Below are 25,438 nucleotides of genomic sequence, written 5' to 3' on the forward strand. Positions count from 1 at the left end.
TCCTTATGAACACAGATACAAAATCCTTAACAAAATTTTAAAAAATCCTTAATAAAATTTTAGAAAGTCAAATTGAGCAACATATAAACAAGATAATAAACCATAAGCAAGCAGACTTTATTCCAGAGATGCAATTTTGATATAATAGTTAAAACATAGTCAATGTAATCCATCATATTAATAAAGTGAAACAAAAGAGACACATGATCATCTTAATAGACCTAGGAAACTCATTTACCAAAATTCAACACCCAGCATGATCAAAACTAGGAATACAAGGTAATTTTATCAACTGATAAAAGGAAGCTACAAAAACTTATAAACTAACATTATACTTAATAGGGAAGGACTAAAATGCTATCCACTAAGATGAAAACAACATTAAGATATCTGCTCTCACCACTTCTATTCAGCAGAATAGATGGTTCCAACTAGTTCAATAAAGCAAGAAAAAGAAACAAAAGGAATAAAATTTTAGAAAGAAAAACTAAAGCTGTTAACTCAAAGACAACATGAACATCTGTCTAGAAAACTTTAAGGATTCTATAAGCTACAAGAACTAGTAAGTAAATTTTGCAACAGATATATTTCACATAGAATATATAAGGTCAATATAAGAAATTCAATTGTATTTCTATATACCAAAAATGAACAAATGGAAATGAAAACTAATAGAAACATTTACAATAATATTTTTAAAATAAAATAAGAATCAATGTAACAAATTATACACAAAACTTGTACAATGAAAATGACAAAGCATTGCTTAGAGAATTTAAGGGAGACCTAAATATATATACCATGTTATCAATTGGGAGACTAATATTGCTAAGATTTTAATTCTCCCCCCAGTGATCTATATTTTCAATTCAATTCCAATCAAATAGGATCTTTTTTGTAATAACTGACAAGCTGACCCTAAAATTCATATAAATGCAAAGACAAAACAGGTGAGAAAAAAAACCAAGTCGGAAGACTTAAAAGTACCTGATTCTGAGACTTACTATAAAGCTACAGTAATCAGAGCAGTGTAGTATTGCCATAAGAATAGACACATAGAACATGGTAACAGAATAGAGTCCAGAAATGTATTCACCTATATAAGGTCAATTTTTTTTGATAAAGATACCAAGGAAAAGGACAGTTTTTTCAACAATGGCACTGGAACTGGATGCCCATATTTAAAAAAAAATAAATCTTAAACCTTAGCTCATAACATATACAAACATTAACCTGAAATAGGAAAGAGATCTAAATGTAAGGGATAAAACTATAAAATTTCTAGATAAAAACACATAAGAAAACCCTTGAGACTTTTACCTAAACAAATTCTTAAAAATTTATAAAATTGACAAAAAATAAAAAATTGATAAATTAGTCTTCTCAAAAATGAAAAAACTATTATTTGAGAGATACTTTTAAGAAAATTAAAAGGCAAATCACAGACAGGGAGAAAATAAATGCAAAACATACATCTGACAAAAAGTTGTATCCAAACTATACAGAGAACATTTACTGTTCAATAAGAAGAAGAGAAATAACCAATTAAAAATGGGCAATATATTTGAACAGGATTTCATCAAAGAAGACACCTGCAATGGCAAGTATACACATAAAATGATGTCAAACTTCATTAGTCATTAGGGAAATGCAAATAAAAATCATAATGAGGTAGCTCTAGATACCTGCTACTATGGCTAAAATTTAAATGACAAATAATACCATGTCTTAGTAAGTGTATGAGACAGCTAGAACTTTCATGGCTGATGGGAATGCAAAATAATAGAGCCGCTTTGAAAAATGGTGGGCATTTTTTACAAAGTAAGCATATATCCACACAGCCCAGCAATAACACTCTCAGATGTTTTACCCAAGAGACCTAAAATATCTGTCCACACCAAGATGTGTATATGAACATCACAGAAACAGCATTGAGGAGTCATCACTGTTTTAGTTAAGAGTGTGGACTTCAGAGCCAGGTCACATAGAAGCTTTATTAATAATAGCCTTGAAATGAAGACAATCTTTATGTCCATAAACTGGTAAGTAAATAAACATATTATGGTACCTCCATGTAATGGAACACTCCTCAGCAATGAAAAGGACAAATTAGTGATGCAAGTGACTATGCATAAACCACGAAATATTTATGCCATTAATTAATTAATTGATGGCCCCCAAACTACATGACTCAATTTACATAAAGGTCTAGAAAAGCTAAAGCCATAGTGATGGAGGGTCAATCAGTAGTTGTCAGGTCCTGGGAGAGCAGAAAGGGAATTGACTACAAAGAGGGGTATAAAGGAACTATTTGGGTTGATGCAGATTTTCTATATCTTGATAATGCCAGTGGCTACATACTATATATTTCTCAAAACTCCTTAAACTTCACATTTAAAATTAGTGATTTTTATTTTATGTAAATTATATTTGAATAAAGCTTATTAATAAAAGAAAGACGATAGAAAAAAATTACTGTAGTGAAGAGGAATACCACCTATTAAGAAAATAATGACATTTAAAAACACAATAGGATTTTATGGGAAAATCATAATTTACCTTACATTTCAAATTTGTAAAAAGTATGTGAATAAAATTGTTCTCTTTTTTCATTTTGAAGCTAACATATCATGTGAGATCACTTGATAGACGCCCAAACTTTGTGATATGATAATCTAGAACATAGTTCTTGGTGTGAGTTTGCCCTGATTTACACCAGTAAACTTTCAGCTTCCTTCACTGGATTATTTTAGTCTACCACTCCCTCAATGGAGACATTTCTCAAAATTCTGTTCTTGGTCCTTCACCTTCCTTTTCTTTTTCCCTATTATTCATCTTTCCCCATATCTATGTCCAGTATATTGTGACTTTGTAGTCATTACCAGTAGAGGCAGAGTATACTTCCATACTCCTTGACTTTGAGCTTAGCCATGCTTTGGTCAATGTTATGTTTAGTGGACTTGACCTCAAGAGAAGTTTAAATGTGGTTTGCAAAGTTAGGCTCCCCTTCTAATATAAGCATACCTCAGAGATATTGCAGGTTCAGTTCCAGACAACTGCAATAAAGTGAATATCAATAAAGCAAGTCACATGAATTTTTTAGTTTCCCAGTGCATGTAAAAGTTAGATTTACACCATACCATAGCCTATTAAGTGTGCAATAGCATTATGTCTAAAAAAAATGTGGGGCCTTCATTTTAAAATGTTAACCATCATCTGAGGTCTTCCAGTGAGTCAATTTTTTTTGCAACAGTAATATCAAAAATCACTGATCACAGATGCCTATAATAAATAATAATAATAAAAATTTGAAATGTTAGAAGAATTACCAAAATGTGACAAAGAGACACAAAGTGAGCAAATGCTATTGAAAAAATGGCACTGAAAGACTTATTGGATGCGGGGTTGCAACAAACCTTTAATTTGTAAAAACCAGTATCTGCAAAGGGCAATAAAACGAGCTATGCCTGTACTTCTGTAATTGAATCTTCCGTATTCAGAATTGTAACTGAACTTCTGTAAATCTGTAATCTTAAGAAGAGGTTCTTCTGGATAGCTTCTGTCCCTGAGCCTGAGCCTCAGAACACAGTCTACATGTGTCAACCTCCAGTCAAACTGAAGACCCATGAGCATGAGAATAAATACTATATGTCACTGAGTTTGGGGATAATTTGTTAATGCAGCATCATTGTTCACATCTTCCTGTTTCTTATTATTTCTTCCCTTCTCTTTTCTAGGGACTTTTTGTGGAAAAGATCATCTACTTTCACTGCTGTAATTGTCCCTTCTAGGGAGAAGACCACTAACTTCGCCTCTTGCCTGGCCTTTGTTCTGGCCCTAGGCTCTCTCACACGATGTTTAAACAATAGATACCTACTTGATACGTGAAGGAAGGAAAAAATGAAGCACACGTCAATTAGTTGCCTACTAGACATGTACACAGCTTTTAGATTTTCAGATTTCCTTACTTTTCACCTAATTTCTTTTTCCATTCTGGGATTTCTGCCAGATTACCACATTGCATTCACTTGTCATGTCTCCTTATGCTCCTTTTGGCTGAGACAGTTTCTCAGACTTTCCTTACTTTTGATGAACTTGACAGTTTTGAGGAGTACTGGTCAAGTGTTTTGTAGGATGCTCCTACTGGTATTTCTGATGTCTATCTCATGACTAGACTGAAGTAATGGGTTTTGGGGAAGACAACAACAGACCTAAAGTGAAATTTTCATCACATCATAACAAGAGTATATGCTTTAAACTTGATTTATCACTCTTGATAGTGACCCTAATCACCTGGTTGAGGTATTAGATAACAGTTTTCTCCTCTGAAATCACTTTTCTCCCTCTTTCCATACTTTACCTTTTGGAAATGAAGTCACCATGTGCAGCCCATACTTAAGGAGTGCAGCAGTATGGCCCCCTTTTTGAGGATGGAATACCTACATAAATTATTTTGAAATTCTTCTGCATGGGAGAGTTCTCTCTTCTTGCTTATTGAATTATCCTATCACTTATTTATATCAGTATTGACTAAGAGAGAGTTACTTTCTATTGTGGGATATGGTACAATACTACTTTATTTTGCTGCTCTAATTGTTCCAGCTTTGGTCATTAGGAGCTCTTTAAGTTGGACTGAGTTGTCCTGTGTCCCTCTGGCAAAATTCCATCAATGTAGGGGTTCTTTTTTGTTTTTAATACTTTCTTACTTTCTGTCACTGTAAGGTGTTCTAGGATCATCTTGTGTATCTCCTACTCTAGGTCTAGAATCAACCATTTATCCAAGGATCCCTTGTTCTTCTTATTGGAGAATGGTATTAGAAACTAAGACATAGGTGCTAGGTATAATTGTTGTTCCTGGGGTACTGTTGCTTGTAGGATCTCTCAACTGACAGAGCAAGGATTATGTGCGTGTATACTAACCCATGCGAATATTTATATCTATAAATAGTTTCACATATAATCATCTGTATCTACGTAAAGTTAAACATGAGTGTGTACTAATGTCCAATTCTTATTCATTACCACACGGATTATGCTAACTTCTTCTCCTTGCTTACCTGTAGATTCCTATTCTAACAGTAAAACACCTGGCTCCCTCTATCTACCAACTATTTACTTGATTTTTCAATTCCACTATATATGTATAGCATGTATACATACATATATCAGGATTATTAAGCCCTATCCCCATGGGAAACAACTTTATTAACTAGAGTGCAGTGCTTACATACAGCTCCTTTTGCCTTTAGTCTTAAAGACTCCACTAATTTCAAAGTAACTTAGGTCAGAAACTTCCTTCCATTCTCTTCAGTGAGGCTGTTTCTAACATTTATAATACAGTTAGATTCTGTTGTCACAATTTTCTTTCCTTCCTGAGATCTCTGACCTCTTAAATGATTTTTTAAAAGGTACATTGATTAAAGTTTACTTCGTGCTGTAAAGTTCTAAGGGTTTTGATGAATGCATAAAGTCAGGTATCTGGCATTACAGTAGCAGACAGAATAGGTTCACCACCTAAAAATCCTCTGTGCTTCACCCACTTAACCTTCCCCTCTTGTCCCCAAAACTCCTGACAACCACTGATCTTTTTGCTGCCCAATTCCATAACATCACATAATTGGAATAATAAAATACATAGCCTTTTCAGACTGGCTTATTCCAATTAGTAATTTGTATTTTAGGTTCATCATACTGTTTTTTTCATGGCTTCACAGCTCATGTGTTTTTATGACTAAATAATATTCCATTGCATGGATGTACCACAATTTGTTTATCCATTCACCTATTGAACGGTATCTTAGGTGCTTCCAAGTTTTGGCAATTAGATCCCATACGAAACATGAAGGCTTGATTTTCCATTCTCAATACTTTGTTTCATGATGAAAATAGGAAATTAAGTGAATGTATACATACGAGATGCTGAGACTCCCAGCTATCTTCTCTACCAGGATCCCAGAATCTTGCACCAGGCCTTTTATCCTCCAGGTAGGATGTAGAAAGTATTTTCTCCAGCAGATCTAAATAAGGGTACAAGAGGAATGATGTGGCATTAAGGATTCCTCAATACAATGGACCAAGCAGGTCACAGTCCACAAACCCCACCTGTTTCTTCAATCCCGGAGAGTTTTTAGTTTCTCATTCTCATGTAATAGACAATCAAAAAACCACAAAAATTCAATGGAAAGCTTATACCGAGGAAGACATAAGGTAACTTGGAGAAAAGAGACTTTGAAACGAGAAGGAAACTTAAATTATTTTCATTAATAATCTCAGAGATAGCAAACATTGCAACCACAAAGAGAGAGTAGAATGTCAAGTAAAAAAAGAAATACTCAGAGAACAACACTAATTTTTAGCAAGCAATAAAAAGTTACAGCAGAAATGAAAAACTCAAGTGAAGGCCTGAAAAGATAAGATTAAAAAAATTGAGGACCAGAACAGGACGTTTAGTAAATTACAGTTTCAGAAGAGAGAATAGAAGACACAGAGGAAAGAATATCACTAACCATACTATCTGAGCAAAATTTCCAGGATTAGAAGATGAATTCTCAGATTAAATTGGCTCAATAATATCTAGAATAAATAAAAACAGACTCATAGCAAAGTAATAGTGAAATTTTAAAATACTGGTCCTAAAATCTTCCAGGTAAGAAACCAAATTAGGGCTCATCTGAAAGATTAGTAATCAATATGGCTTTAAATTTATTAAGAATAGTATAGGAAAATAGAAGAAAATGATAAATGGTTCAAAATTCTAAAGGAAAATGACTTCCAGCCAAGAATTCTATACCTAGCTAAACATTACTCAAGTAGGGACAGAATTAAAATAATTTCAATTATGTACAGTTTTAAATAATTTATCTCCCATGTGTGACTTCTCAAGAAGCACTTAGAAGATGACCTCCACCAAAATGAGCATAAATCAGGTAGTGAAAAGCATGGAGTACAGGAAACAGAAGAGTTTTCAAAGGAGAAAGGTGGAGAGAGTACGCTGATGATGGTGATAAGAGATTTCAATAGAAGAGTTGTCAAGTAGTTGACTAGCAGCTGGTCCAGCTGGAGCATGTCAGAAAATGCCAGGAGAGAATTCTCTAATAAGATGAAACTGTTGGAATGCCTTGTATGCAAATTGGTTGACAGCATATTTAAACAGTTAGCAGAAAGTTTGGGGTTGAAACAGTGATAAATACACTCAAAACTATACAAATGAAAAAGCAAAAAAATTATTAACTCCAGGCAAAGGAAAAAGTAATGCAAGAGAAAAAAATCCTATCATAGTTTTTAAGCTGTGAATAGCATTTGCACAGTCATAGTAAATTAAACACTGAACACTGATAAATAAATTGTGATACAACTTTATAGAGAGGACAGGGGAAGAGAATAGTGTAAGTGTGATAGAGCAGGGGTTAGAGTGAAAACTAACTCTTCTTATTCCTAGTTCAGAAAGATAGAAATAATGCTATCTTTTAAAAATAATAATTATTGATACAAATATTTTTTTAGACATATGGAGGTAAGCTGTGAAAGGTTAAACAAGTAGAAAATTTAAAGGTTGCCTTTAGGAAAGACAAATGGAGGTGGAGAGAGGGAAGAAACTGCTACTTTGGGTAACAAACTTGAAGAAGTGGATTTTATATGTATACAAGTAAAATTTTGATAAACGTAGAAAGTAAAAATTCACATACAAAAACAGACACATAGATCAATGGAACAGGATAGAAAGTCCAGAAATAAACCCACGCACTCATGGTCAATTAATCCATGACAAAGGAGGCAAGAGTATACAATAGAGAAAAGATGGTCTCTTCAATATGTGGTCCTGGGAAAACTGGACAGCTACCTGTAAAAGACTAAAATTAGAACATTCTCTAAAACGATATACAAAAATAAACTGAAAATTGATTAAAGACCTAAATGTAAAACTTCATACTATAAAACTCCCTGAGGAAAACATAGGCAGGACATTCTTTTGCATAAACTGTAGCAATATTTTTTTTGGATCCATTCCTAAAGTAAAGGAAATAAAAGCAAAAAATAAACAAATAGGACCCAATTAAACTTAAAAGTTTCTGCACAGCAAAGGAAACCACTGACAAAACAAAAACACAACATACTGAAGGGAGAAAATACACGCAAATGATATGACTGATAAGGGATTAATATCTAGCATATATAAACAGCTCATCCAACTCAACACTTTAAAAAACGCAAACAACCTGATTAAAAAATGAGCAGAAGAAATGAATAGACATTTTTCCAAAGAGGAAATCAGATAGTCAACAGGCACATGAAAAGATACTCAACAACACTAATCATCAGGGAAATGCAAATCAAAACCACAATGAGATATCACTTTACACCTGTCAGAATGGCTATCATCAAAAAGAATACCAATAAATGCTGGTGAGGATGTGGAGAATCGGGAACCCTCTTTACAGTGGTACTTTGGTGAGAATGTAAATTGGTGCAGCCAGTGTGGAAAATAGTATGGAGGATTCTCAAAAAACTAAAATTAGAACTGTCATATGACCTAGCAATTCCACTCTTGGGTATATATCCAAAACCACTAATTTGAAAAGATAAATGCACCTCAATGCTCATAGCAGTGTTATTTACAATTGCCAAGATATGGAAGCAATCTAAGTGTCCATCAGCAGGTGAATGGATAAAGAATACACACACACACACACACACACACACACACACACACACACACACACACACACACTGGACTACTACTCAGCCATAAAAAGGATGGAATATTGCCATTTGCAGCAACACTGATGAACTTGTAGGGCATTGTGCTAAGTAAAATAAGTCAAACAAAGAAAGACAAGTATTGTATGATACCACTTATATGTGGAATCTGAAAAATACAACAAAATAGTGATTACAACAAAAAAGAAGTAGACTCATTGATACAGAGAACTAGTGGTTACCAGTGGGGAGGTAAGGAGGGGCAATATAGGGGTAGGGGAGTGGGAGGTACAAACTACTGGGTATAAGACATGCTCAAGAATGTACTGTACAATATGAGAAATACAGCCAATATTTTGTAAAAGCTGTAAATGGAAACTAACCTTTCAAAATGGTACAAAATATAAAAATAGTAAATAAATATTTTAAAAATTCATTAATAAAGCACAGTGAGAGTCAGAATTTGGCTCATTCAGAATGGAATCACAAATGACCCTCCTCCTCACCACCCTCCTAATCCAACATACAGTACTTTGTATGAATTAATAGCAGACAATTTTTGCTCTGACTAAAGGAGAACTGAAGAATTTGGCATGTCTTGTTGCAAGAGGGGGTGGTGAGAAGGGGGATGGCTAGAGGAAACATTTGGCATGTAGCCATTCTATGTATGTCCTCTTGGTCTGGGCTGCTTTCTGCGTTTAGAGAGAAATTACACCAAAAGACAGAGAAGCTATTTTCATCAGAGGCTTTTTTAACATTCTTGGCCAAGTTGTCCTGTTTTAGAACCCAGGTGACGAAGTGCAAATCAGAGTTAGGGAGTGGACTGTTCTCCTCGGTTCTCCATGGAACACAGTTCTGCTGGTTTGGATGTACTGTGAACACATCAACAACCTTATGTGGGATACTATCAGCAGGGGCAATGATGAGATTCCTTCATGAAGGTTCATGAGTAGCATGTGTATTTTGACTATTTGGAGTTGAACTAAAGAGAAAGAATGTGGTAGATGTTACTCTGTATTTGTAGCAAAGAAGCAATGTCTTTAACTCAGGTGTGTTTGCCCCAGATATCAGAGCTCAAGCCAAGGGCTTGTGTAGAGTAATCCCAGGGAACAGGAGTCAGGACTTTGAAGATTGGGTAGGGAGGGAGGAAAGACCAGTACAAAAATATATTATTAAACTGATAACCAATTGGGTAATTAAAGCTCCATCCTACTGGAACCCTCTGAAATGCCATGTAGAATTCTCAGAATTATGCACTTGAGAGATCATGGAAGATGGAGACATTTATTTATGACTCTCATCCCCCACTGGCCCAGGTTTTATACAGGCAGGAGTGCCTTTCCCTTAGGCATACTCAGAATCAGAGATGCCCTGACAGAACACAAAAGATTCCTGGTGTAGCTGGGGCTACCTGCTCTCAGGTTACACTTGTAAAGGTGGTTCTCACATTAATGACTGGAGTAAAAATGTTGTCCAGAGAAGATGAGGTGGGGCAGAAGAGGTGTTTGCTGCAATGTCTGATATACTTTTATGTGGATTCCCAGAAATTCTTGGGGAGAAGCTTTCTTTGAAAAGTGAGCCTATATGGGCAAGCAGATAAGAATAACACTGGAACCTGGAGTGTAGTTGTTAGCGTGATTTTATATTTTCGGGCTGCTGAGGACTGAGATACTCAGTTTATATTTAGATTTATATTTGTCTTTTATGAGGGCTCAACCCCAAAAGGATACTGGGAGAAGCAGAGTTTGGAGATGGGAGTGGTTTGTCATCTTCACTTAGGGACTTGAAACAGAGAGGTGAGCTCATCTTGACAGCAGGACCCTCAACATCTATAAAACATTCAGATGACTCTCAAAATCATACTGAATTTCAATTTTACCTGGAGAACGCACACCTTGAGCAGTGAAGAGAAAATGGAAGGGAACTGGACAGGCTGAGCAGAGCCTCCCAAAAGCATTAACTGGCAGTCAAGTACTTGATACCTTCTGAGGAACATTGATTTTTTTCACCCAGCATTCCTGGTTGGTAAAACTAACTCTGCTACCACAGCTACAGCAGATTGAATGTGGGACTGCAGGAGGGGCCAGAAAACCAGATATGGCCAGGGTAAGACTGATCATGCGGCCAGTGAGGCAACTTTTCATGCTATTCCCACATTGCCCTGGAACCGTGATGTGTGTTTCCAGTATCAAAGGGAGCATCATACGACTTCTTTGCATACTAGGGGATCTAGCTGTGGCAGGAGTCATTTCTAAGCACTAGTGTTCTACTGTGCAGTGCTTAACAGGCACTTCTTACCAATGAGTCAGAAAAAGTATTTTTGAGAAATTATCGTCCATTATTTCTCTTCATTTTATCCTCTTCCTACTCTATATTCAAGTATGTATCACAGCTGGCTTGGTGAACAGTACCTCCAGGGCTGTGTGTGTGTGTGTGTCTGTCTGTCTTTCTGTCTGCCTGTGCGCGTGCGCAAACAGGGCCAGGAAGCTAGAGAGCACTGTCATCCTGAATGGGCTACCTGGATCTGGTTTGTATGGCCTGCCTATAACCAGAGCAAACCAAGGACATGATACATAATGACATCCCACTTCTCTCCTGTAGAGGTTTGGTAACACATCAGCCTCCAAAGCCTTGACATGATGCTAGCTGAAGTTGTTTCTCACAAGCCCAGCCCATGAGAGCTGAATCCAATCAGTTTCTAGAACATAAAGAGATGAGATAGTTCTCATACACTTGTGTCGGGTACCTGGGATTTATACTCTCTCTATAAAGCTATCTCTGGCAAAATAAAATGGAAAAGGGCAACCAAAAAATACCTGATACCAGTTAAAAGCCCTGTCACAGAGAACCTATTTTAGTGAACATTAGACTACAACTAGATACTTGGCCATTTAATAGAAGCTTCTCTGCACAACACACAGCTCTGATTACACACACGGCTACTGGCAGGCATCTCCATTTCTGCTACTTGACATTAATTGAAGGATTTCCTGTGCTCTGTGAAGCCTTCTGCTGCCTCTGCCAAGACCACCCAAGAAGTAAAGCCTTTAGACAACCAAGGGGGAAGCTCTTGGGATGTGCACATCTGATGCTACAAACGCCAAGGACTAAGTGGATCAAATTTATTATATTGTGATAAAGCCTCTTCATCATGATTTCCTAGGAGATCAACTTATCCTGAATGTAAAATGTAGAAAAATGTTAAATTAGGGCCATGTGATGGACTGATTGTAGAAAGCAGGCACATAAAGATGCTGAAGTCAGCAGGTTAGGACCTAAGACTCAGTTACTTCTTCAGCAATTCAGTCATGAGGAGCGTCCCCAGGATTAAAAAGCACAAGGATGTGGTGCCTTTTGGAAACCCTGCAGGCAAGAAGGAAGCTTTTAGTGAGTGGCTGCTTTCCTGGATAATTTTCATCCCTATCAACAGTGTGGGGTTCCTGGAAAAATACAGGATTTGGCGTCAGGAAGACTGGGGTTTGAATTCCAACCCAGCCACTTACAGGGACTCTGGGCAAATTACTTAATCTTTTGGTTCTTAAAAGTAATAGTTTTCTTACCCACATCTTCCTCTTCAATTTGATTCAGAACTTACATTTCTAATTATGACTTTATACTCTGGCAAGAGAAAGCCACTTTGGGGGGCTATTTTCTGAAAATGACCCAGGTCTCCTGTCAGTCAGCAATTACTAAACTGACTGAGGTTTCAACAGCAAGTGGCTCTTCAGAAAGAATATTAATGAAGGAGTTACTTAATAAGCTAATGAGTAGATGAATAAAAAAGAGAAGAATATGCACAGATGAGAGAAACAAAGGAAAAAGAGCACAAAGAAGCATTTATAGGCTCTTCTCAAGTGAGATTCTTAAACAGAGGTCAACTGCCTGTGGCTTTGGAGGCCATAAATTGTAGTCACTTCTAATCTGAAACACTCTTGAAAGGCCACTGCAAATATGATTCTCTGTCACTGCAGTGGCTGGGGTTACCTGGGGAAATCATGCTTTTGTGGCGCATGTGAAGGAAACTAGCGACACTGATAAGGGACTAATGAACGGCAGGTTCTCAGCCAATCAGCTGGGCCTGCAGAAGACCTGGCTTTTCAGAACAAGCTTCTCTGACTCTTAGTGGCCACCTGAGAAGGCCACCTGCAGGACATAAAACACAGCTCCCAACTGCATTGTGTTAGGAGAATCTTCTGATGCCCACCCCTCATGATAAGGAAGAGAAGGTCCCCATGATATCACCAATGTCATCACTCTCCCCTCCACACCTAGACAAGAACTCATGTAGCCTCTGACTCAGGGACTATCAGAGTCAAAAGAGATCTGAGAGCATCTGACCCAGCGTCTTCATGTCACAGAGGAAGAACTGGAGGTCTGAATTGACTTGGACAACTTTTCCTTTCTCAGTCATTCATGGATGAGCTGGCTTAGCTTCAGTCTTGTCATTGTATAGAACTCTCACTACTCAGATGGCCAGGAGGAGATAACATCATAGATAAGTAGGATGTAAATGTCAAAGTTGGGTGGAGCCCAAGGTGTCGCTTGTTTATTCATTTATTCCTGTATCTTTAAGGAAGGATATCTATTGATGCTTTTTAATACCTGATTTCTTATCCCCCAAAGTCAGATAAAGAGGAAAATAATCAAAACGTGGCTGGTTGGTATTTATGAAGAATTGTACATACATTATGGGTTTAGATCTTCATAACATCCTGCACCTCTTGGTAGGTAGACATGTAGACTTCCATTTTACAGGCAGATACAGTTCCAGGGAGGCTACATTTAGATACGTCATTTTCAATACCAGATGAATCATCTGTTGGTATTTCTTGCTTTCTTATCTGTCTGAGGTAACGGACTGAGTTACCTAGAAACAATATGAAAGTCTTTTTTTACATTTCTTAAACTGCTGAGGAGCTAGCCAGCCCCCTGCTTTCTTTCTGTTACTACTGAACTAGCAGCATCTTCCAAATAAAAGGCATGCCCCAAGGTCACAGTGCTTGTACATCACATGCACTTCTGACTGGCATTGGCTATCATAAATCCTTTCTCAGATGATATAAGATTGATAAAAGTGAAAAAAAAAAAACAGACAACTTGAATGAAAAAGCAACTGCCTTCTGTTTTTGTTCCTGTCACATTCACAAAATCTTTCACAGAAAAATATCTGTAATTAAGTGATGCTGACAAAACAAAGCAAAAAGCATTGGATTGCAATTTACAACCTCTTACTCATATTTATACAGCACTTCAAATGACTACTTTTTCCCCTATTATTCCCATTTTGCAGATGAGGAAATTGAGCTTCAATGAGTTTAGGTGAAATGGATTTCCTGAGTCTTCCGATCAGCACTTTGCCCAGGTGAACCACAAGTATTTGCTGAATTGAAAAGCATTCACTTCTTTATCTCTTTTTGCACTTAATATTCAAATTAGTGGTTGAGCCAATTTTTTTTTTTTTTCTCAGAGAAGTGCACACCATGGAAATGTGCCTCTGGGAATGCAAATAGCCCACTCGATGTATGAGGCAACCATAAACAAATGGAGATTTGCACAGATGTAATTAAGAACAGAAAATACAAACCTATGTGCAGAACCATGATTTACAGTCAAATTCACCTGCCTTGAAAGCTTATATTAGATTGCTCCTCGTTTGATTACCAAGCTGGTATTTCAATGCAAAGCATATGCTTGTGGGCCCCCAGGTTTGCTGTGCTTATGAATTAGCTAATAACTTTGAAATGAACCTTTTAAGGGAGGATTGGTTTATGCCTCCACAATGCAAACATGCACAAGTGAAAATATATGCATCTCAACTGGTTATTTTTGTAGGGAGGACAAATGTGTAAAAACATGTTTACTAGGAATAAAATTCTGGTTTTGACTGTTTGCCAAATGTTACACAAGTCATTAGTGATGTTCAGTGCTTAGCAGCTCTTCCGAGACATCTTTTTGGGTATCAAATATGTTCATTCTCCAATGTATAAGCACATATGATATTTTAAAGTATTCATAGAACCAAGCTGCTGGCTTGACATAAAATGGGCAGCGGCTGTTCAGTTTCTCTCATTTATCCTCTTTGGGATCTCAGATCTTAGTTTTGGTCAAAATCTTAGCTTAACTTTCCAAATTTAAGTTAAATATCCTAAAGCAGTTGTTTGGTCCACACTCCCATCTCCACCTTACATTCTCCTCTCTCTATTGTATTCAAGAGGGTAAAATTTCTTTTTAATTTTCTTTGGGGGAAGTTTATTAGGTTTACTTACTTGTTATTATTATTATTTTTTATTTTAATGGAGGTACTGGGGCTCAAACCCATGACCTCATGCATGCTATGCATGTGCTCTCCAACAGAGCTATACCCTCCCCCGAGGGTAAACTTTCTAATACAAAACCAGAAAGCATAAATCAAAGGGCTGGAACACCAGGGCTTGGTTTTAACCCTCACTGCTCCCTCTACCCACATGTACAACTTCTTGAAAAGTTGAAATTATCTACAAGAAAGTTTCTTCAATGTCACTTTGTAGACTCAATGGATGTTATTAAGATGAATAAAATACTGACCCAACAGTAAACCTTGGGTCTTTATCACCATGTAAACTCACAATGTTTGTCAATATTATTTGCTGTCTTGATCAAAAACTGTAGGTTATCAGTAAAGCAAAATTCCCTCCTACATGCGGACCGACCACAGTGAGTGTTACTATAGTTGTCTGTCCAGCTGGAGCTCCACACCACAGTCTTCCCATTAGAAGGGACCCTGGCCATTTGAGGGCCTGGGAGAAGTCACCCTGAGGAACGTGTTGTGTTGGAAACAAATAGCAGAACTGTGTATCTCTTATACCCAGAAAGAAAAATTACGTCAGGGGAGGAAGAATCCTGTTCAAGGCAAAATACCAATGTTGAGACAGAAGTGTAAGTCAAAAAATGGGCACAGTTATGATGTTGCGATGGAGGTAAAAATCCCAAATGAGGAGAAGATTATGTCAGAGTAGCAGGAGGCAAGAATAAGGATACACCCAAATGGTAGGCAGCCTGGATACATCCCAGAGCAGAGCATCATGGCAGAACAAAAATAGGTAGAGCAGATGAGACAACTGCTAAAGAGAAGTCACATTGCCCCATTTTATACATCTAGAGCCAGCGTCAGCACAACATCCACCCAATTGACCAAAGGCTCTAGAAAGAGTAAGTCAGGCTTCACACTCACTATGCAGTCGTGATTCTGGAGGGACAGACATTTCACGGACTCTCCTCCACACTGCCCACCTCTAAGAAGATGGGGAAAACCTGAAGACACAGAGTTATCAAGGGAAAAGAACAGAAGCAAATGAGGCTGGATAACAGACAAGATAAGACATCATGCACCATTAGAAAATAAATAAATTGCTTATATTCATGAAAATCAAAAACTGTGTGTGATCCCGAAGAAAACTCTTCACATTTGAATCTTAAAAAAAAAAAAAAGCCATGCAAATAAGGGCCCATTATTTCCCCCTCTGCACGGAATGACTGGCTTTGAGTTTTAACATGGGAGGAAAAGCCAGATGGCGGCAGACGGGCTTATTATAGAAAGTCCACTTGCACTGAAGTTTTCTCAGCACTCTCCATCGCTGCTGAGTGAGGTTTTATTTTGTTTCCTTCTTAAGCGTAGGGCAGGCAAGTACCAAAATTTGTATAAAGTCTGCAACCTTTTCATGAAAATGTTCTATTCAATACCTCCTATACATGATATACGATGCGACCACAGGAAAACTAGTGTTGCTGCAGACGTTAATCATAATTATGAAAATTTTTAATTTAAATGTAGGTCTGAACACACAAAATACAGTGCATGGCCATCTGTTAGTTTTCCATCTGGGCTCATTTGCAAAATACATTCTGTTTCACTCCCCCCTTCCCCCTCTATTTATAATCTTCCCTGGAAAACAAATATGGCTAATCTATGGCATGCCAGAGCTGAAGTTAGCTATTTACAAGTGGCTTTTAATAGACATGACTACACAGTTGAAAGCAGTAACAGAAACTTCTTCAAGTTCTTTTTTTTTTGTGGGGGAGGTGGTGAGACACCTCCTTAGACTTTTGTCAGTAGACTTTTCCCTTGAGAGTCCCCCATCCCTATGTAAGATAGTTTTACAGCTTATTTGTAAAGAATAATGAAAAACGGAATATTGCTCTACTTTTCTCTCCATATGATGGTAAGAATAATTTCGAAAATTTTAGAGCTGTTGTTGCAGCATTATTCCTAATTGCCAAAAAGTGGAAATACAAATGTCCATCAACTGATGAATGGATAACCGAAATGTGGTGTATCTATAAATTTAATAATATTTGGCCATAAAAATGAAGTACTGATACATGCTACAGCAGGGATAACCCTGACAAACGTTATGTCAAGTGAAAGGAGCCTGACACAAAAGGCCACATGTTGTTTGATCTCTTTTATATAAAATGTCCAAAGCAGGCAAATCTATAGAGACAGAAAGTATATTAGCAGTTCCCTAGGGCTGGAGGGTGGGGTTGGGGCAAATGGTGAGTGACTGCTAATAGGTTTCTTTTATGGGTGATAAAAAATATTCTAAAATTAGATGATGACAGTTGCACAATTCTGTGACTATACTAAAAAATACTGAATTATACATTTTAAACAAGTCAACTTTATGAATTATGTAAATTATATCTCAATAAAGGTATTAAAGCACAAGACAGAGATGCAGAAATCATTTAGTCCATTTTTCATATTTTAAAGATGGTGCAGTGAGGTCCTGGAGGGTCAAAAAGATTATTACCAAGTTGGTTAGTGTTAAGGTTTCTGGACTTCCACTCAGTACATAATGCTGAATGATGACAGTAATAAATTTACCTGGTGATATAAACAGAGTGGACTGAAGAAGGAGAGGTCCAAGTGGAAAGATGAATCAGAAAGCTACTGCAGTTATTCCAAATAAGGGTCAGGAAGGCCTTTTCCAAATAAGGGTCAGGAAGGCCTTTAAAGATGGCAACGGTAGTAAGAATAGAGCAGTTTGTTTGGATGCAGTCGATCTTTTGGAGGTCAAATGTTTATGACTTTGTATCTGACTGACTATGAGGGGACACAGAGGGGAAAGAATCACAGATGAATACGATGGCTGTGACCAAAGAGCCTAGAGGAAGTAGAAACTGGGCAAGAAAGAAGATGAGTGTAATTGTCAATATGAGTTGGAGTCATTGACAGAACACAAAATGCAGACACTACACAGGAAGCTAGATGGCAGAACACAAATTGTGTCAAAAAGCTTAGGGCTAGAGACAAAAAAGGGAGTCATCTGGTGGGCAGGGACAGGGAAAGCACTGAACAACCTCAGATGCACTGAGTGAGATAGACCCTCTTCAGTCATGATGCATTGGTGTCATCAGTCCATGAATAGTCTTTTTAATCTTATGTACATTTTGTAGACAATAAAATGAACAACTGTGAGCCCACCACCCAAACCCAAGATCTGAAATATTTGCTGACAACCAGCTTCTCTGTGTGTTACTTCCCTTTTCTGTATGCTGTTCCTCCTTAGCTGCATTGTATACTTGTTGAACCTGGGGGTTGTCCCTGCACTTTGTTACACACACACACACACACACACACACATACAATACTGTTTAGTTTTACTTGTGCTTGAACCCTATAGAAGATATATCAAAAAACTGAATGGGGGTAGCTGCTGTGGGGACAGGAGAGAGCAAGGCAGAGAGTGAGGATGGAACAATGGAGCTCCTACAAGGGTAGAGAGAAAACAGAGAAAAGGGGATGGAAAGCAAAAGAAAGACTCCAAAATAAAGGTGGGACACCAGGACAGGTCAGCAAAAACAAGGGAGTGGATCTAATTTAAGCCTGCCAAAGACGGCAGGATAGAATTTTGGAATTTAACATTTGACGCCTCATCCTTTGGTGGAGCTTTTAGTCTACTTAGGCAGTAAGTGGGAAATTAACAAAATCAAACAAAAGCTCTGACTCTGGAGATAGGCAAGACGAGGAAAAGTCTGCAAGAATCAAACTGATGAGATGAGGGGAAAAAAGTGAATGGCACTAAAATATGAACGAAGGCAGCTGGAAATTTTGAGAACGAGGCTCTCGTGGAAATATATGTTGTAAAAAGGAAAACACAGTTCCCAGAAGATCTATTATCACAAAGAGAATGGAAATATACAAGCAGGCTTTTTCTGTGTTTCTGCCATAGTGGAGTGAGGGGGACAAAAGTATTCATCCAGCCTCAACAGATGAGTGGATTTCTCTCATGCTTAGGACGTTAACCAAATTCTGTAGTTCCCAGTCCTGAGGAGTTTAGGTTGAGAATAAGGGCAAACAAAAACCTCTGAAAAGAAAATCCAGATGCACAGGTTCCCACATGGAAACCAGGAAACCAGAAGTCATTGAGGGTGCCACCTCTGGAACACTATTATTCCCCAAAAAACATGTATTGAGCATTTGTTTATTTACCAGGCCCACAGTTAGGTCCTAGGAATTCAGAGAAAAGAAAGAAGTCCCAATCTGCCCTTAAAGAGTAAGACAGACAGATAGACCAGCTACCTGTTACCAATCATGTGATAAATGCTATGATGGAGCATGGATATCAAGAGACAGGCATTCCTAACTCTGCAAGGGGCTTAACTCACCAACTCCATCTCCTGTGGGCTGAGGTTTACTTTGGGGTTGTTAAGCAACAACCCCACATACACATACACACTTTTAAATTTTAGATTGAACCTGCTGCCTGCTTGCCCTCCCCACTCTCAGGCAGAGAAGCAGAGAGAACAGGAAGTTGGAGCGGTCATCTGTGTGTAAGAAACTATCTCCCACAGGTGTGGGTGAACTCAGGACCAGGGGAACACAGGGCAGAACATCAATGGCGTCTGTTAAACAGCCCAAAGTAGGCTATTGTCCCTTCCTTCCAACCATATCTAGGTCATATCCATCTCCACAGGACACTGACTCTTCCTCAGCCCTAAACGTTCAAGACCCTCCACTCCTCCGTCAACTCTGACGCTTGCCTCATGGCTCAGTTGTAGTACCTCCCCGTGCAATGAACACAGAGAATGTGTGTCCACTGCTGCACATGTATAGTTGACCATAAATTACCAGTTGTCTTTGTGGTTTCTGAACATTCCATCCTACTTAAATTCCATCCCTTCCCAAAGGGCAAGGATTGTGTCTTACTGCCTTTGCATTACTCACGGTGCCTAGAAAATATTTGTACTGATTATTGTTCAGATAGAAGAAACTCTATTCTGTGAGCCTTTGTAAACCGAGCCTTTCCAGTAAGTCAGCCAATCCAACACTAACCCAAAAAGCCAATTCTTAATACTGAGACAATAAACCAAGCCACCTCTGAGGTGAAGAAATGCACTGTATTTTAATGTAAACCAAGTTAGCCTAATACAGGGTTTTGACTTCTTGATAGTCTTCTGTTAAAAATTAGTGAACTGGTGAGAGTCAGAAAGTAGTGATATATTTGAAACCATAGTGAAGAATCAGAGCAGATGCAAGACATAAAAGGGAGATAGCACACTGGCTTTAAGTGTATATAGCAGAAAACACTGATGTCTGCTTCTTCACATTTATTTTAAAATTTTTTGCCCGTGGACCACCTTAATTTTGGATACTACCCGTCCCCATAAGTGTTGTAAAGAACAATTGCACATTCGTAAAAAAAAAAAATCTTTATTATGGTATATATTTTCTGACAGTTCAACTAGCCTGGAAATCCTGAGCCTTTGGAAGTCTGGGTCTCATTTTTATATTTACCCAGTGAACATGCTGTTTCTCACTAAAGTCAGTTGAACTATATGGGCCAGTTTCTCTTGTCAGCTTCTTGAAGCTTTGAACTGGAAAAAGAAATACACAGCAGGGTAATCTAGCCCTTTGAAATTTGGGACAACCAGGAAAGATGCACTGTGGTATTGATTTGTAATAGGCTTTGTTCACACGACATCAGTCTATAGTATGATGAGGATTCTTCTTGGATTAAGATGTCCAGTGGTTATAAATGAAAAGCTGTTCTCTCTTTTGGAAGGAAGGGGGGCTTAGGTGATGTATGTAATTTTCAGTTATTTCCTTTGTGGGACTTTTGGCATTTGAAAAAAGGCATGTCCTTTCATTAGTGGCACAAAAGGTGGTGCACAAGGACGTGTCGATTTAGAAGTTAATGCATCACACGGTTTTTCTCTCATGGAGTTGAAGAGACTGAAAGAGCCACTCTCCTGGGCTTTTAAAACTGATACTTACTGTGTATCGAGTTCTCACAATATGCTGGGCAAGGTCCTAGCACTTTATGGCGGTACATTCATCATCTCATCTCATGCTCGCCGGGACTCTAGAAGCTGTGCACCCATCAGTGCATCAGTTTGTTTTAGAGATGAACAGACAGGCTCGGAGAGGCGAGGTGACCGGGTCAAGGTTCAGAGTGAGCAGAGAGCAGGACTGAGATAAGGACTGAGATCTGTTTATCTCCAAAAGCCAGGTATGCAACAATGAGTCTACACTACCTGCCTTCATCCAAAATACCTTCACTGGCCAGACTGGGTGGGTCATCTGTTGGGTATTTACAGACTTCTTGTTGGTATAAGAGAGATGAGTCAGATAATTCCTTTCAGAAGAAATTATTTAAATTATTTTGACTTTTAAACCTAAACTCTTCAAAAGGCTTAATTCTAAAAATTCACTTATTCTGGCTCCATATAAGGTGTCCCTGGCATATACTGGGATGGGTTTTTGTCTGATTTTCCCCAATTAGGCATGTAATCCCAATTAGGATTGCTAGAGTCTCAGTATTTTGGAATTCCAAATTATTTTTATGTATCAGTAATTTTGTGGGTGTAATGAATTCTTTCTATTATAAAAATCTTAAATCTAACCTACTTAAGTCTTGACATCTGTCCATAGCAATCTATACTAAATTCTACTCCTGGGTATACACCTGAAAAAAACAAAAACACTAATTCAAAAAGATACATGCACCTCATTGTTCATAGCAGTATTATTTACAATTGCCAAGATACGGAAGCAACTTAAGTGTTCACCAACAGATGAATGGATAAAGAAGATGTGTGTGTGTGTGTGTGTGTATACACACACACACACATACACATATACATTCCACACAATGGAATATTACTCAGCCAATTAAAAAAATGAAAATTTGCCATTTGCAACAACATGGATGGACTTGAAGGGTATTACGCTAAGTGAAATAAGTCCCACAGAGAAAGACAAATACTGTATGATATCACTTATATGTGGAATCTAAAAAATACAACAAACTAGTGAATGTAACAAAAAACAAGCAGACACACAGATATAGAGAACAAAGTAGTGGTTACTAGTGGGGAGAGGGAAAGGGGGAGGGGAAATATAGTGGTAGGGGATTAAGAGGTACAAATAAAAAAGCTTATATATAAAATAAGCTACAATGATATAATGTACAATATGGATAATAAGCAATATTTTATAATAACTATAAGTGGAATATAACCTTTAAAAATTGTGAATCACTCTGTTGCACACTTGTAGCTTATATAATACTGTGCTTCAACGATACCTTGATTAAAAAAATTAAAAAAAAAACCAACAAACAAACAAAAGGTCAGGCCATGTGACTCCCCCATTTATATTCCATTCAGCATATCTTACTGCTTCAATGCCTTATGTTTCTTAGTCATTTACATTTCTTCCAGAGCCTGACTGCAGAGCCCTGGGAAGGAGTCCTTGAATGTAGTGCGGGCCCCATCTCTTCTTCCCATAATTTTACAGATGCCTGGATAAGGATATATCACAAAGGGATTAACAAAGAGAGGAACAGAATAAGGATATCTCTCAGGTCCCGTTCCCACTCTCTCCCATGGAGCGTGATGCCTCCCACCCCTCACCTTGTTCTGGATTGAATTATGTCCCTCCAAAAGATGTGGAAGTCCTAACTCCCAGTCTCCATGAATGTGACCTTATTTCCAAGATGGTCAAGTAAGATGAGATCATTAGGTTGGGTCACAATTCAGTATGATGGTTTCCTTATAAAAAGGGGAAATTTGGACACAGAGTCAAAGACACAGGAAGAACACCATGTGAAACTGGAGTTTTGTTGCCGTAAGCCAATGAATGGCAGAGATTTCCAGCAAAACACCGGAAGCTAAGAGAGAACCACGGAACGGATTTTCCCTCACATCCTCAGGAGGAATCAACCCTGCTAGTACCTTGATTCTGCTGTCTAGCCTCCGGAACTGTGAGACAATAAATCTGTGTGGTTTAAGTCACTTGCAATCCTTCATTACGGCAGCCCTAGCAAACTAGCACATACTTTATCCCAGGGCTAGACTTGCTCCTCAGCCCTCTCCTCTTTTCATCACAAGACAGATCAATTTTCTTAGCGCCACCTTCAGTTTATTTTAACCAGGACCTTCTACCATAGTCATCCTGCCTGGACAGACTCAAGCCTAAAGTATACAGGAACATCAGACAGGTACCAAAGCCTCTGTCTACAATGACACCACATGCAGAGAGTACAAAAGATGGCATCATTTCATCTTTTTTACTGAAATACTAGTACCAACCAAATATCAGAAGGATGGCGATGACATGCTTTTGCTTTGGTATTGCAATCAGTAATCTCAATTTTCTCTGTTATGTCATTTCTTCTTTTATTTAAGCTTGCCATTTTAGGGAATCTAATACTTCTAGGAAGAAAGGAGCCAATTTATGGGGAACATTGTCTGTGGGAATACTCATTCAGTATTTAAATACAGGAAAATATGAAGGCATAGTGAAGTTTCCCTCAAAGGCTCCGTGAACATACTTCTTATTGCATCTCTATGTATCTGGATGCAGAGATGAGCCTGCAGCTGGCGGTCTCAGAATCCCTATGGGCGGGTGATCTGTGCTTTGTGGACCTGTGCTCCCTTTGTCCTCCCTTTGGCTTTCAAAGATAACTTGTTAATGTTAATTATTCAGAAGAAAAGCTTTGTTACAGTTTGTTTTAGCATTGCTCCAACTCTGAACTTCACTTTCTCACTTATCTGTAAATAATAATAATAATAATAATAATAATAATAATAATAATATTATTATTATTATTATTATTATTATTATTATTATTATTATTATTTTATTCTCTCCTATTAGCTTTTCTTTAACATTTGGAAATGTCTAAGTGAAAAGATTCTTGGAAGAGTCACAGCTAGTGGGAGTGGGGAATCTTTAGTTTACTGAGAAAAAAAGTTTCACTCTGGTATCTCAATCCAGTCTCTAATAACTGATTTCAGAATCTTGGAGGTTTTTAGAAAGAGAGTGAGATGGATGTCAAACCTGGAAGCACTTGATGTCCCAGTGTCCAGGACATCTTGTCATACGAATCTGATTGCCCTTTGTTTCCTAGGTGGAAAAAAACAGAAACACAGTGCCTGCACCACTGCTCATTTCTAGCTCACACAGCAGGTGGATGAATATTTCCCCTTGGTTTTTTGCAGTTGGGGGGAGGAGCCTCTTTCACTGTTACCGTACACACAGTTCTTCTGGTGACTAGACATTGTTTCATTCTTTCTTATGGCTGAGTAATATTCCACTGTACACACACATACACACACACACACATATACCACAACTTCTTTATCTGATCATCATTGATGGACATTTAGGTTGGTTCATGTCTTAGCTATTGTGCGTAGTGCTGCTATGAACATTGGGGTCCACGTATCTTTTCCAACTGGAGTTTTCTCCAGATATATGCCCAGGAGTTCAACAAATACTTACTGAGGTCTCGCTATGTGCCAGGCACTGTGCTAGGCTCAGAGATATTACACTGAACAAAACAGGGCCCCTGCCTGCAGTAGGAAGCCAACATGATCTATTTTTATGGAAAGAGATAGCAAGTGCAAGGAAAAATATAAAATAAGTTAGAGGGCATAAAGAGAACAGAGTGAGAGCAGAGTGAAGGAGCATGGGTTGCTTAATGAGCAGCAAGAAGAGGGGCCTAAAGCAAACAATTGAGTGGTAGGGGAGTACGAAGGTCCAGCTTCCTTGCTTTGAAGGCACAACTCTCTGGTAAAATTTATACACCAGATCTCCCCAAGGGGTCAGGCTGAGGGTGGGCCACTGCCTGAAATCACATTCTCTATTCATCTTCCTCCCCTTTCGTGTCCTGCTCTCCTTTCTCCCTTCATGTTCCCTTCTCATAGAATTTCTTAATGAATCATTTGATCAAGAACCTTCATCTTCAAATCTGCTTCTAAGATAGGAGCCACTGAAGAATTCCACGCAAATGGGTGCTATGACCTGACTTACCCTTCATAAGGATCATACTAGCCGTTGGGTGGAAAACCAAGGAGAGGTAATAACTGGGGGCCAGGAAGACCCATTAGGAGGCTTTTGCAATGGTCCAGGAAATGATGGTGACTTGGACCAGAACAGCAATAGTGAGCAAGTGAGAAGCAACTGGAGTCTGAAATATTTTGAAGGTACAGTTGGCAGGATTTGATGATGACGTGGAGATGGGCGTGTGAGACAGAGAAAGAAATCAAGGATGATTCTAGAATTTTTAGCCTAAGATACTGGCAAGATGGAACTGAGCTCACTGAGAAGGGAAAGACAGCAGAAGGCCTTCAGTAGAGAAGTCAGGAGTTCAGCTCTGGACATGATGAGTTTGAGATGACAAGGGAACATCCAAATGGAGATGATAAGGAGGCAGTGAATATGCAGGTCTACAGTTCAGAGGAGGGTCCTGGA

This window comes from Camelus dromedarius, chromosome 10 (assembly GCF_036321535.1).
Source record: "Camelus dromedarius isolate mCamDro1 chromosome 10, mCamDro1.pat, whole genome shotgun sequence".
Lineage (NCBI taxonomy): Eukaryota > Metazoa > Chordata > Mammalia > Artiodactyla > Camelidae > Camelus > Camelus dromedarius.